Source organism: Aethalodelphis obliquidens, unplaced genomic scaffold (genome assembly GCF_003676395.1).
Source record: "Aethalodelphis obliquidens isolate GAN/ISIS:26980383/991018 unplaced genomic scaffold, ASM367639v1 scaffold4, whole genome shotgun sequence".
Taxonomy (NCBI): Eukaryota; Metazoa; Chordata; class Mammalia; order Artiodactyla; family Delphinidae; genus Aethalodelphis; species Aethalodelphis obliquidens.
This window is the reverse complement of record NW_020837948.1, coordinates 44,696,849-44,709,148: the sequence shown is the minus strand read 5'-3', so window position 1 is coordinate 44,709,148 and position 12,300 is coordinate 44,696,849. Positions and strand designations below refer to the sequence as shown.

General features: G+C 38.7%; 1 protein-coding gene across 1 annotated transcript in view; it reads left to right on the top strand.

The window, feature by feature from the left end:
- ADGRV1 (adhesion G protein-coupled receptor V1) overlaps positions 1-12,300 on the top strand; it is a 543,050-nt gene that overhangs the window by 415,269 nt on the left and 115,481 nt on the right. The window lies entirely within an intron of this gene.

Below are 12,300 nucleotides of genomic sequence, written 5' to 3'. Positions count from 1 at the left end.
AACCACTGCACCACCAGGGAAGCCCAGCATTGTTTTTAATGTTAAGGATTACAAAGAATAGATGATCTCCTGTTGTCAGAAACTCAGGATCTACAAGTTTACCTTCCTTCCTAGCCTGCCACAGCTCCTGGATACTGGCAGATATGAGAATTCTGGGTCAGAGACAAAACAACTTTAATACTCCTGACACAGCCAGCAGTTCAGCTCCTTATAGCAATTCCCCTTGCCCTTCCCACTGCCCCCTGCCCCAAGATGCACAGGGGCAATGCAGGACAACCTAGGTGGATGCTGTGCACAGAGTGGATTTGCATCCCAGCTGAAGACCCTCAAGTTTAGGAAACCTCAATCTTTTATAATGGGCTGCAAGCAAACCTATCTGATCTTTGCACAGGAAGGACAAATATTTATTATTGCCAGACAGTAACTAAGTCTGCCTTCTGCTCCACAAGGAAGCAGTACCTCTACCTTCCAAAGCTGTCCGTACATTCTTCAAAAGATAGTCCAGAACAAAAGCTGTCAGTGCCTCTGTTTGCAAGCCATCCAGAAAGAGAGAGACCCATGTAGAACTGTCTCCCAGCATTTATCCCATCAAGTCAGGGGAGAAAGGTATTGTCATATGTTCTTTGGGGGAGGGGGATTAAAGTTAGTTATATGGATAGATAAACAATGATCTCTTCATTTTAATAGGAGGAATATGAAAGGAACAAGATACACATAGTGTTTGCCTTCAGGAAGCTTACAGGTTTTAAACAGATAGGCCTTAAAATGATTAATTGCAATTTGGATAAATTCTACCAGAGAAAATTAAATTATGAAATTATATATTGGGGGGCCTTGATCTAGTTCATGATGTCAAAGAAGGTGTCACTGAGGAAGTGACAGTTGAAAACAAGGCCTAACAGAGTAGTAGGAATCATCAGGTTAAGAGTAGGGCGTACAGTGTTCTAGGTAGAAGGAAGATCCTATTCCTACTGGATGAAGGAAGCCTAGGTTATTTGAGGAACTACAAGAAGGCCAGGATTATTAGATCAGAATAAAATAAACAGGGGCTAGATTGGATTTTGGACTTGATCCAGATGACAGTGCAAAGTCACTGAAGGGTTAAGAGAGAGAGTGCCATTATTATGTTTGTGGGTTTTTTGGGGGGTTTTTTTTGTTGTTTTTTTTGCAGTACGCGGGCCTCTCACTGTTGTGGCCTCTCCCGTTGCGGAGCGCAGGCTCTGGACACGCAGGCCCAGCAGCCATGGCTCACGGGCCCAGCCGCTCCGCGGCACGTGGAATCCTCCCCGACCGGGGCACGAACCCGTGTCCCCTGCATCGACAAGCAGACTCTCAACCACTGCGCCACCAGGGAAGCCCTATGTTTGCGTTTTTAAAAGCTTCCCTCTCACAACCATTGTTGTATAAGAAACAGGTTGTAGGGGAATAGTGAATGCAGACAGTGGAGTTGAAAGTTTATTTCCATACGCCAAGCAGGAGGTGATAGTGGTCTGGTCTATAGACAGTGGCAATGTAGATGAAAAGAAATGAATGGATTCAAGAAATATTTATAAAGTACAGTATAGTTGTCAGGCCTGGGTGATTGATTTGATTTAGAGAGAGAAAAATAAAGTCATGGATGATTCTCAGATTTCTGGCATGGGCAACTGCACAGGCAGAGTGCCTAGAAAGAATTAACTAGCCTCTTTAGGATTTATCTCATAAATTCATTTCTATTTCAGTGACAGCAAGCATTTTAGATATATACACATAAGGAACCTGATTCTCTCCAGGGCTCTAAGAACTAACTTTGGTGTGGATGAAAGATGAGCTGTAGGGAATTGAGATGTTGCATATACCTCTTAACCTCAAAATATAGTGCTTTTTTGCTTAAGTTCATTGAAGAAAGAAGACCCTTATGCTATCAGTTGGTAAAAAATAATGCCTCAAATTTTCCTACCAGTATGATCCCTTCCAAACTCCTACAATTAAAATTAGGGTATAATGCCATCATTAATGCTCCCTAAATTCCCAGCATGTTAATTCTGAGGTTTATGTCCTTTTCTCATATTGTCTTACTGCTCAGATATACTGAATATATAGTAGATAAGCAACTATATCAAATATGTATTGAGCCTGATGTTCACAATGTGTAAATTATTTCTTAGCATTTAGGAACTCCTAGAAGCGTATTCTTGGAGTATTTAAAATGTAATTGACAAAAATCCAACTCAAAGTAGCATAAGAAAACATATAGCACATGTATGTAAAGTCCTTCAGAGCAGAGTAGGATTCAGCAGCTATGAATACAGAAGAAGTCATCAGGTTCTGTCTCACTCCATGACTCACCTCTGGATTCCTTTGTTACTTTCATTATTGGCAGGCTTTCTCCATGAGGCAGGAAAAGAGGCCACTGGCAGCTCCTAGCCTATGTGGTCCTTCTGGTTTCCCAATGGAAAACTGTATTGTTTACCCACCATGAAAACAGGGAAGACCATTTGAGTCATGTACCTATCTCTGAACCAATCAGTGTGGCCAAAGGATGAAGCACTTACTGTCCAACTGAAGTCACCTGTTTGCCTTGATCAGCTTAACCAGTGTTATATGTAATCTCCTCTCCACAAGAATGGGGGATGTGATCCCAGAACATGAGGAAGACGTGATGGATGGGCATGCAAACTAACGAACAATAGATGTCATTTCAGGTAGGAAAATAGGAAAAGTGCTGAAACATCACTGAATGATTTCAATAAGGCCAAAAGCAGAATTACAGACCTGAAAGGTTAAAACAAAGTATATAAATATAAGATGAAGAGGAGGTAATTATGCAATAATATAAATAAAAAGATGAAAAGACTATATATTGTGTTGCATGTGAATCAGTAGGTGCCAAAGTTTTAAAGTCAAGAAAGTACAAGGATGAATAAAAACTATGTATAGGACTTCCCTGATGGTGCAGTGGTTAAGAATCCGCCTGCCAATGCAGGGGACGTGGGTTCGATCCCTGGTCCGGGATCGATCCCACATGTCACAGAGCAGCTAAGCCCAAGCGCCACAACTACTGAGCCTGCGCTCCAGAGCCCATGACCCACAGCTACTGAAGCCCGCACACCTAGAGCCCGTGCTCCGCAACAAGAGAAAGCCTGCGTGCAGCAACGAAGACCCAACACAGCCAAAAATAAATAAATAAATTTATTTAAAAAAAAAAAAAACTATGTATAGAATATGGGAATGATGATTTAGTTTTACTATTTTACTACCCTTAAATGAGATGCTTGTATCTAAGCTGGTACTCTTCAACTAAAAAAATAGACTGAAAACAAATTGGAAAAGATTCAGAAGAGTTTTATGAAGATGTGTAGTGGGTAGAAAATGAAATTTAAAAATCAATAATATGAATGTAGTGCTTTGTCTATGCAAAACAAAGCCTTTTGAGATAAATAAATATGTAAAAGTATTGCAGCAGTAAAAGAGAAATTGAATACTTTTATATATATATAGTTTTAATTCAGAAAATAATGCATCTGTACTCAAGATAAAAAAAAAAAAATACAAGAAGTTTGAGAAGAAGAATGGGGCTTCCCTGGTGGCGCAGTGGTTGAGAGTCTGCCTGCTAATGCATAGGACACGGGTTCGAGCCCTGGTCTGGGAGGATCCCACATGCCGCGGAGTGGCTGAGCCCGTGAGCCACACTGATGAGCCTGTGCATCTGGAGCCTGTGCTCCGCAACGGGAGAGGCCACGATAGTGAGAGGCCCATGCACCGCGATGAAGAGTGGCGCCTGCTTGCCACAACTGGAGAAAGCCCTCACGCAGAAACGAAGACCCAACACAGCAAAAATAAATTAATTAATTAATAAACTCCTACCCCTAGCATCTTCTTTAAAAAAAAAAAAAAAAGCATGAAACATTTGGATTTGAGATAGAAAAATTTTTAGCTAAGAGTTAATGAAGCATTGGAATGAATCAGAAGCCTTTCTGAAATCTTTTAAAACAGCTGTTCCTTCTCATATGTTTGATTGGTGAGGACCCTGTGCTGTTCAGAGTCAGAGTGAAGAGTTAGATGAATATAGGCTTCATGAGGGCAGGAATCATGTGTTTTGCAAATTTGCATCTCAGGGGCTGGAGCATAATAGACCCTAAAATATTTGCTGAGTAAATGTGTGTCGATGCTAATTTGTATAATATACTCAATTCTTAATTATCTGTGTATGGAATCTGTTTTGTGGATCTGCCAAATAAATATTATATTTATGCTGGTGTTGTCATCATGCACAACAGATGCCTAGACTGCCAATTTTCTAGCTGCTGTGTTTTCAGTGAATAGAAGCACGATATGCTGTTAATCCAAGTAAAAGATTAATGGCAATGTGAAACGATATAATTTCTAATTATTTGCAATTTTGGATCCTCTGGTCCATAGTCTCCCTCTATTATTGTCATCAACTAAGAGTTCATTTTAACAATAATTATGAAAGATGGCACTTATTAATATCATAAATTATACTAAATCAAAAGCACATGTTCATAGCACCTTTATAAATAGATTTAATATTGAATCCAGGTTAAAATGGAATTGAGTGATAGAATTTGGGTTACAGAAAGAAACTGAAGGCCCATCTTCTACCTAACCTCTCCTTCTATAATCATCTCATTATTTAAGTGATAATGAGATTGAGGCCTAACTATGTTAAATGATTGCCCAATGTGAAATAACCTCTTTACGGCAGAACCTGGACTAGAACCTGCTTAAAATATGAAAATTTCCTGAAGTCAGAGGAAAGTTTTCACAGGCTCTTTCTTAATTGAAAGATTCATTCCAATTGGTTAATATAATCCCTACCTTAATACCATCATGAGATTGATTTGTAATTTTCTTTTTCGCAATGCTCTGAAAACAAATTCCACACATGCAGATAAATACAGGCTTAATATGTTTTCCTTTCTCTTAGAAACATCTTAGATTTGAGAATTGTGGTTCTTTTTTTTTCTTTTTTGCCGGGGGGGGGGTTGGGGCACACCAAGCAGCATGTGGGATCTTAGTTCCCGGACCAGGGATTGAACCCACGCCTCTTGCAGTAGAAGCACAGAGTCTTAACCACTGGACCACCAAGGAAGTCCTGAGAATTGTGTATTTAAAATTAGGTCTCCGTTAGAAGGTGGTTTTAAGGATAAAGAAATAAGGAAGTTGGGCTTCCCTGGTGGCGCAGTGGTTGGGAGTCCGCCTGCCGATGCAGGGGGCGCGGGTTCGCGCCCCAGTCCGGGAGGTGGGCCCGTGGGCTGTGGCCGCTGAGCCTGCGTGTCCGGAGCCTGTGCTCCGCAGCAGGAGAGGCCACAGCAGTGAGGGGCCCGCGTACCGCAAAAAAACAAAAACAAAGAAATGAGGAGGTTATTTAACTGCATTTAAACTTGAGGTTCTTAGTCAATTTTACCAATTTACCTTCAATCTGATTACACCACTGGCCCAGAAGACATGCTCACTCAGTTCAAAGATCTCCCCAAGCTCTGCCTAAACTTTTCTGAAATCAGTTCAGTAGTTAACGCATTATGAAAAGATTGTGCTTTGCTACAGACAATAGCTTTTATTCTGAATAATAAAGTAATTCAGTAATCATGCTGTTGGGAGCCACCTAAGTGACAATGGGTTATATTAAGCATCACAGTACAGTTGGTATATTGAAAAATAACACCTTTCTTACAGCCACAAAGAAAATGTTTTATTTCATTCACAGCTGGGCCAGAGCTGTCCATTTGGACTTCACAAGATACGTCTACCACCTTGGACATTAAAGCAAATGTTACGCTGCTTCGGCATGATGCATTTTGGTTTTTAGCCAATCATGCTGCAGAGAGCTATCTATTAAATCAGGATAATTTAATCTGAATAAAATGTCAGCATTAGAAAATACAGCAGACTTTTAAAAATAATACCCTACACATTAGCAAACAATCCCTTTCCTGTTTCCTTTATGCATTTCTAAAGTTATGTATGTCAGAGCTTTAATAAACTTTTGCTTGTACATCCATAAATGGGAGGCACCCTAGAAGGCAGCCTGATTTTTTTTTTTTTTTTTTACATGGGATTCCTAGTGCTGAAAGCATTCACTGTTTCATTCCAACTCTTTATTGAGATCCTTAAAACTTGATTTCTGGCTTTTTTTTTTTCCTTCCCAAGAGAACAAACAAGCTATAGTTTGAGCCAATAGTAACCCCCAAGCATTTTTATTAATGTGTGCTCAGCAACAGGCTGAGCTTTCTGTGGTTGTTTTATCCACAGTCCAATGTTTATCTGCAATTTCCTGTTCACCATCTGGGAAAACCAGATGTAACTCTTTTGAGAGGAAGCACCGAAGTTTCATCTCTGCTTCATTATTTCAGATGTAATCAAAGAAGTAAGCCTATGGAGTGTTTTTGACTCTAATACAGTAGAGTTGTCCCTAGCCTGGACAAAATTCCATCTGTGTTCATTATTCTTTTAGAGGAATTTCTATTCCAGATATAGTTATATTAAGTATTATGTTGGTTCAAGCTGATAAATCTTAAGTTTTTAAATTAAAGCCAGTATCTTACATCTTGATAGCAATACTCTTTGAAGCTCTGGAAGTTCTTGCTACAACTTTTTAAGGAGACTTCACTCAGTGCCCAACCCCCAGAGCCCCCTTGTTGAGACAGGGAATGTGGTGCAGTGGTTAGAGAAGGGTCTCTGGAGGTAGACCAACTGCTTGGGTTCAGACTCTGGAGGTAGACTAACTGCTTGGGTTCAGACTCTGATTCTGCCTCCTCTTAGAGTTAACCTGAAACAAGTTATTTAACCTCTCTGTGCCTTGATTCCCCCATTTGTAGAATGGAGATGATAATACTAGTACTACCTCTTAAGGATTAAGTGTTATTCCACTCATTCTGCCCTTCTACTACTGAGAAGAGTGCCTAGCATTTAGTAAATAACACTTATGCATTACATATTTTTACAGCTATTCCTGTCTCAAAACCTTTGCACTTGATGTTCCTTCTGTCTGGAATGTTCTTCGTTCAGATACTCCCATGGCATGCTCTTTTTTTTTTTAACTTTTTTTTTTTAATGTATTATTTATTTTTGGCTGCATTGGGTTTTCATTGCCGCACGTGGGCTTTCTTTAGTTGCAGCAAGCAGGGGCTACTCTTCGTTGCCGTGCGTGGGCTTCTCATTGCGGTGGCTTCTCTTATTGCAGCACATGGGCTCTAGGAGCGCGGGCTTCAGTAGTTGTGTCTCACGGGCTCTAGAGCGCAGGCTCAGTAGTAGTGGCGCACGGGCTTCCTTGCTCCGCAGCATGTGGGATCTTCCCAGACCAGGGATCGAACCCGTGTCCCCTGCATTGATAGGCAGATTCTTAACCACTGCACCACCAGGGAAGCCTCCTATGGCATGCTCTTTCACTTCAACTATCACGCCTCAGGGAAGCCTTTCCTGACCATCTTTTTCACTCTCTATCTCTATTCGCTACTTTAGTTTATTATAGCTTTGATCACCACCCGATATTATATATTATATTTATCTCATCTTTCTAACTCTTTGTTTCTTCAAAAAGAATGTAATCTCAGTAAGGATTTTTGTGTAATGTTATATTCCTTGAGTCTAGAGTGGTGTCTGGTGTGTGTGTGTATATATATATATATATATATATATATATATATAGTAGGTGCTCAACAAATATTTGATGACAGAATAAATGAAGACTTTGTGTTCAAAGGATATTTACATTAGAGTACATTTCTATAGATACATGGATCTTTCTAGCAGAATTCTCTAAAGCACAAAATAATCACAATTACTCCAAAATGAACTAAATTAAATAACTAGGTAAATACATGCATACTACATCAAATGGCCACATATGGACACTCGTTGCCCTATGTCTTAATGCAGACTTGTAACAAATACTATTATTCAAAGTATTTACTGGATAGCTTGTGCTCAGGCAAATACTGGGATTTATGGGATGACTATAATCAAATGAATTGGATTCTAATAAGATAGAAAAAAATGTCACCCTCAGGCAAATTTAAGGCTCGAATCACCAGTGTCTTCTGATCATTTTTGAAGGGAGAATGCTTCAGGCAAAAGATATAAACTGACGGTAAGTGAGAAAAACAATACAGTGTATGAGGTCTCGAAATGCCTCATATAAATCTGTAGACTTATCAGGTAGTCAGTGCAACTATTTTACTGACATGGGTCACGTGCTGGCCTGTCAGGGAGAATTCCAGATGTCCTCCTCCAGATCCTCCTGATAAGAATTAGAAAAATAATTAACCATACCCATTTGGGTACATATGGTGACAATGAGGATCTTTATGTTTTAGAAATAAAGTGATAGGATTTTTTTCCAGTAGAGTAAGGTGTTCATTGGGTGATATTCTGCCTTTTCAAGACTTAGCATTAATTTGTTCAGGACAACAACATGTTGGTAATAATACTGGAATATTACTATCTTTTCGTGTTGTTTGAAAGAGACATTCAGTTCACTGATTTGTTTATAGAAAAATCTCATATCTCAGTTGAGATATATCTCTCTGACTCTTTCATGTAGTATTAGTAATTCCCAGAACTTCCTAGTGACCTTTTCCTATTTTATTTTCCGTCATGGCATTATCACCATCGGATGTAGTATCTATTTATTTATTTGAATGAGTTTTTTTCATATTTTCTTTCTCTCAGGTATCCATGTCAGATTCCAGTTGTGGTCTAAGAGGAAGTTTTTACTTTTTAATTTCTTTCTAATAACTTAGCTCAGGACAAGGTTGATTACAAAGAATTAAGAAAAAGCAGTATCCACTAGAAAGTAAGCTCCAGAAAGGCAAGGACTTTTTGTTGTGGTTATTCACCGCTCTAGTCCTGGAGCCTTGAATAGTCTCTGGAATTTAATAGGTGCTCAGTAAGTACTCACTAAATGAAAAAAATGGAGAAAACACTGCTAGTCTTACGGATTTGTCATGAGGATTAAACTAAAGGTTGTGTGCAAAAGTACCTAATACAGGAGGAGATGGAATCCAAAAACCCTGAAAGGACTGATGTGGCACCCAGAAATGCCAGACCTGACTTTAAGTGTATGAACGTCAGCCCTTAAATATTGATACTGATTAAATGCATGTTTCAAATAAATTTGACTTCTGAAAATTATATTCAGCATCCTCATTTTTATAGTGAATGACTTTTTTATAATGATGAGAAGCTCATTATGATTTTCATTAGCAATTTGCTTTATGTTTGGTTTATACAAGCTTCCCTCTTATAAAAGACGAAATAGTATCCTAAACATTTTACCAAACCATAGACAGAACTACTCATGATCTTTATTTGACTGGTGTCTTGGCACTGTTCATTTGATAAAGATGACACTTAAACTACTGAACGAATTTGTTGGCTTTTCTTTTCTTTTTTTTAAGTTAATATCAAGGAAGGCCAGAGACAGTGCTCCACTTAGAACTCTAAGCAAATGCAAATATTAACATCAGGACCTCTGCAGTGAGATTTTACAAGGATTAAAGAAAGGGAGTTACAAAGCATTAGACATCTGATATTAGTGTGTGTGATAGGCTGATAGCCTCTTTATTTTCTTGATCCTTTCTCCTCAAAAAGATGCATCTTAGAATCTAACTTTTCAAAATTGCATAGTAATTGCATTTATTAGGTGGACTGTAGTGTTTTATACTCTGTTCTTGTTGAAAGCATTGACATACAGGAGAAGCTCTGCCGTATTTCTTTACAAGATAGATGCTTTACATGCTGATGGTGACACTTCTTTCAGGCTATCAGGAGAGTCTAGCTTTTAGACCTAGCATTTTAAATATCTTGTGACTTGTTAAAGATGTCTATGTCAGATTCCAGTTATAGCTTAGGAAAAATTTTTATTTAGCAATCAAGGACAAATTTACCTTGAAAAGATATGGAGGGGGGGAAAGCAGTATCAAAGGCCTCTTCTCCCTCCAGAAATATTGCTTCTTCAGTGTTCTTCAGTTTGCTACTTTTTATCCAATATTAGTACATTCTTCAGTTGTTAAGTTTGGATTCGTTTTCAGCTAACAAAAGTGGAATGTTTCAAGGGGTGGTGAATTATGCCTCTACTCCACTTCCCAAGCCCCCTCCGCTCAGCTTTGATCTTATGGATCACATCTGGTCATGTCCATTGGGTTGAAGGGTCCTAAGAAGAGAGCATTGGTTCAGTAACTGCTTCCTTCCTGAGGCTGCTGTGATTTCTGGATTGTCTGGGCTTCTTTTGAAATTCTTATATGGCAGTTCTCTTGAACTTTCTTCCATAATTATCCTTCACACAAACTGTATTGGAGGGGTTGTGAAATGACATGTCTCTCTTTTACTCTGGGCCTTTTTTCTAAAATTAGTAAAATACACAGTCCTTGTATCTTTGGACCAATCAAGCCTCTGTTTTAATTCTATGTAGTTATTAATTTTGGTCCCTGCATATGCCCCAAATCAGGGTCTATACACAAATCCTTGTCCTTGAAAGTTTTATAGCCCCAGAGGAACAAAGATTAATCATAATTATGTTATCTTCCTGAAAATCTCAGACCATGCTTCCCTTTTAAGAGCACAGATGATTCCTGAAGCAACAGGAAACAAAGCTGAGAAGTTTCTGAGCATTGCCTTTTCTTTGCCATTGTCCGGGAAAGGGAGTATGGCTCTCCCAAGACTGTCCAAATCATTTTCCTATCAGGTGACTTAAGTAACAAATGTCCTTCTCGATTCTCATCTCTTTTCTTTCTTGGCAAATATGATTTCACCATTCAACTCCCCTTGCACACAATAACTCACGCCTTCCTTTGAGCTCCCGCCACCCTCCAGGTGGCTGTGCTGTCACATTTAACGCGTTGCAGTAAAATTTGGCACGAGCCTCTCCTCCACTGTAGACTCTGATCTTCTCCAGGTCAAGAGGCATGTATTATTCATCACTGATGAATAGCTTGGCAAATAGAATGCACATAGTTTTTGCTTAGTAGGTGTATGTTGAATGAATGAATAGCAGTCATGTAACATGAACATTGTAACATGTAGCAAGAACATTGACCATTGTATGACACAGTAACCATGTTGCTCTCATATTGGAAAGAGTTGTACTTCTCTTGAACTACTGTGTGTGTGTGTGTGCGTGTGTGCGTGTGCACGCACGTGCGCATGTCTCTGAAACATCTGCTGGAAAAAGCACACTGGAATGAATGTATAGCTGATTTTTAGCCAGTAGTATTTTGATACCCCGCTCCTGATGCAGTCTTAGTTTATTTTTTATTTGCCTCGTTTCTCTCATTTTTATTTTATATTATCTAGATTATATGTCTTTATAAACTACTTAAAACAATTTTAAGAACATTAGTTAAACTTTCGTATTTTATAGGAATAATAAGGAAGCATAAAGAGGGTCCAGTACCTCTTTGCTGAGGAGGAAAGTAGGGGAAAAAACACCCTGAAAATGCTATTTACTATTACCCAGGTATTGAAATAACATGATAGGCAGCTTATTTACAAAGTTGCCTCAGCTGCCAAAGAAAATGTCTTCCAAGGACAGTAACATAGCTGTGAAAATAACAGCTTAGTCATAACAAAGGAGACCACTGTGATGGCATGTGTTCCTTTACCCTTCAAAACAGCAACCATAGGGACACACATCCCTAAGCAGTTAGGCAATCTATATCCCAACATGAAGACTTCACCACACCTGTCCTTTCTGTGGTTTTAAACCTAGGATTTAGTGCAAACAATTTTGGGTTACCTCAGCAGTACCAATTGAAGATTTAAACATATATTTTTTAAAGATTTCACGTCTGTCTTAGCTTTCAAATGACTAAATATTGACCCAGAGCTTTAACATTTTTTTTAATTAATTTAAAAAGTTTAATTTTTTTATAATTGACTCACACTATATATTAGTTGCAGGAATACTGCGTAGTAATTCAATATTTTTATACATTACAAAATGATCACAATAACTGTAATAGCCATCTGCTACCATACAAAGTTATTACAATACTATTGCCTATATTTCCTATGCTGTACATTGCATCCTTGTGACTTGTTTATTGATATTTTATAACCGAAGTTTGTCCCATTTAATCCCCTTCCCCTACTTCACCCAGCCACTCCCCCTTCCTGGCATCTACCAGCTTGTTCTTTGTTTCTATGAGTCTGTTTCTGTTTTACTATGTTTGTTCGTTTGTTTTGTTTTTTAGATTCCCTATATAAGTAAAATCATATGGTATTTGTCTTTCTCTGTCTTATTTCTTTTAACATAATACCCTCTGGGTCCATTCATGTTGTCATAAATGGCAAGATTTC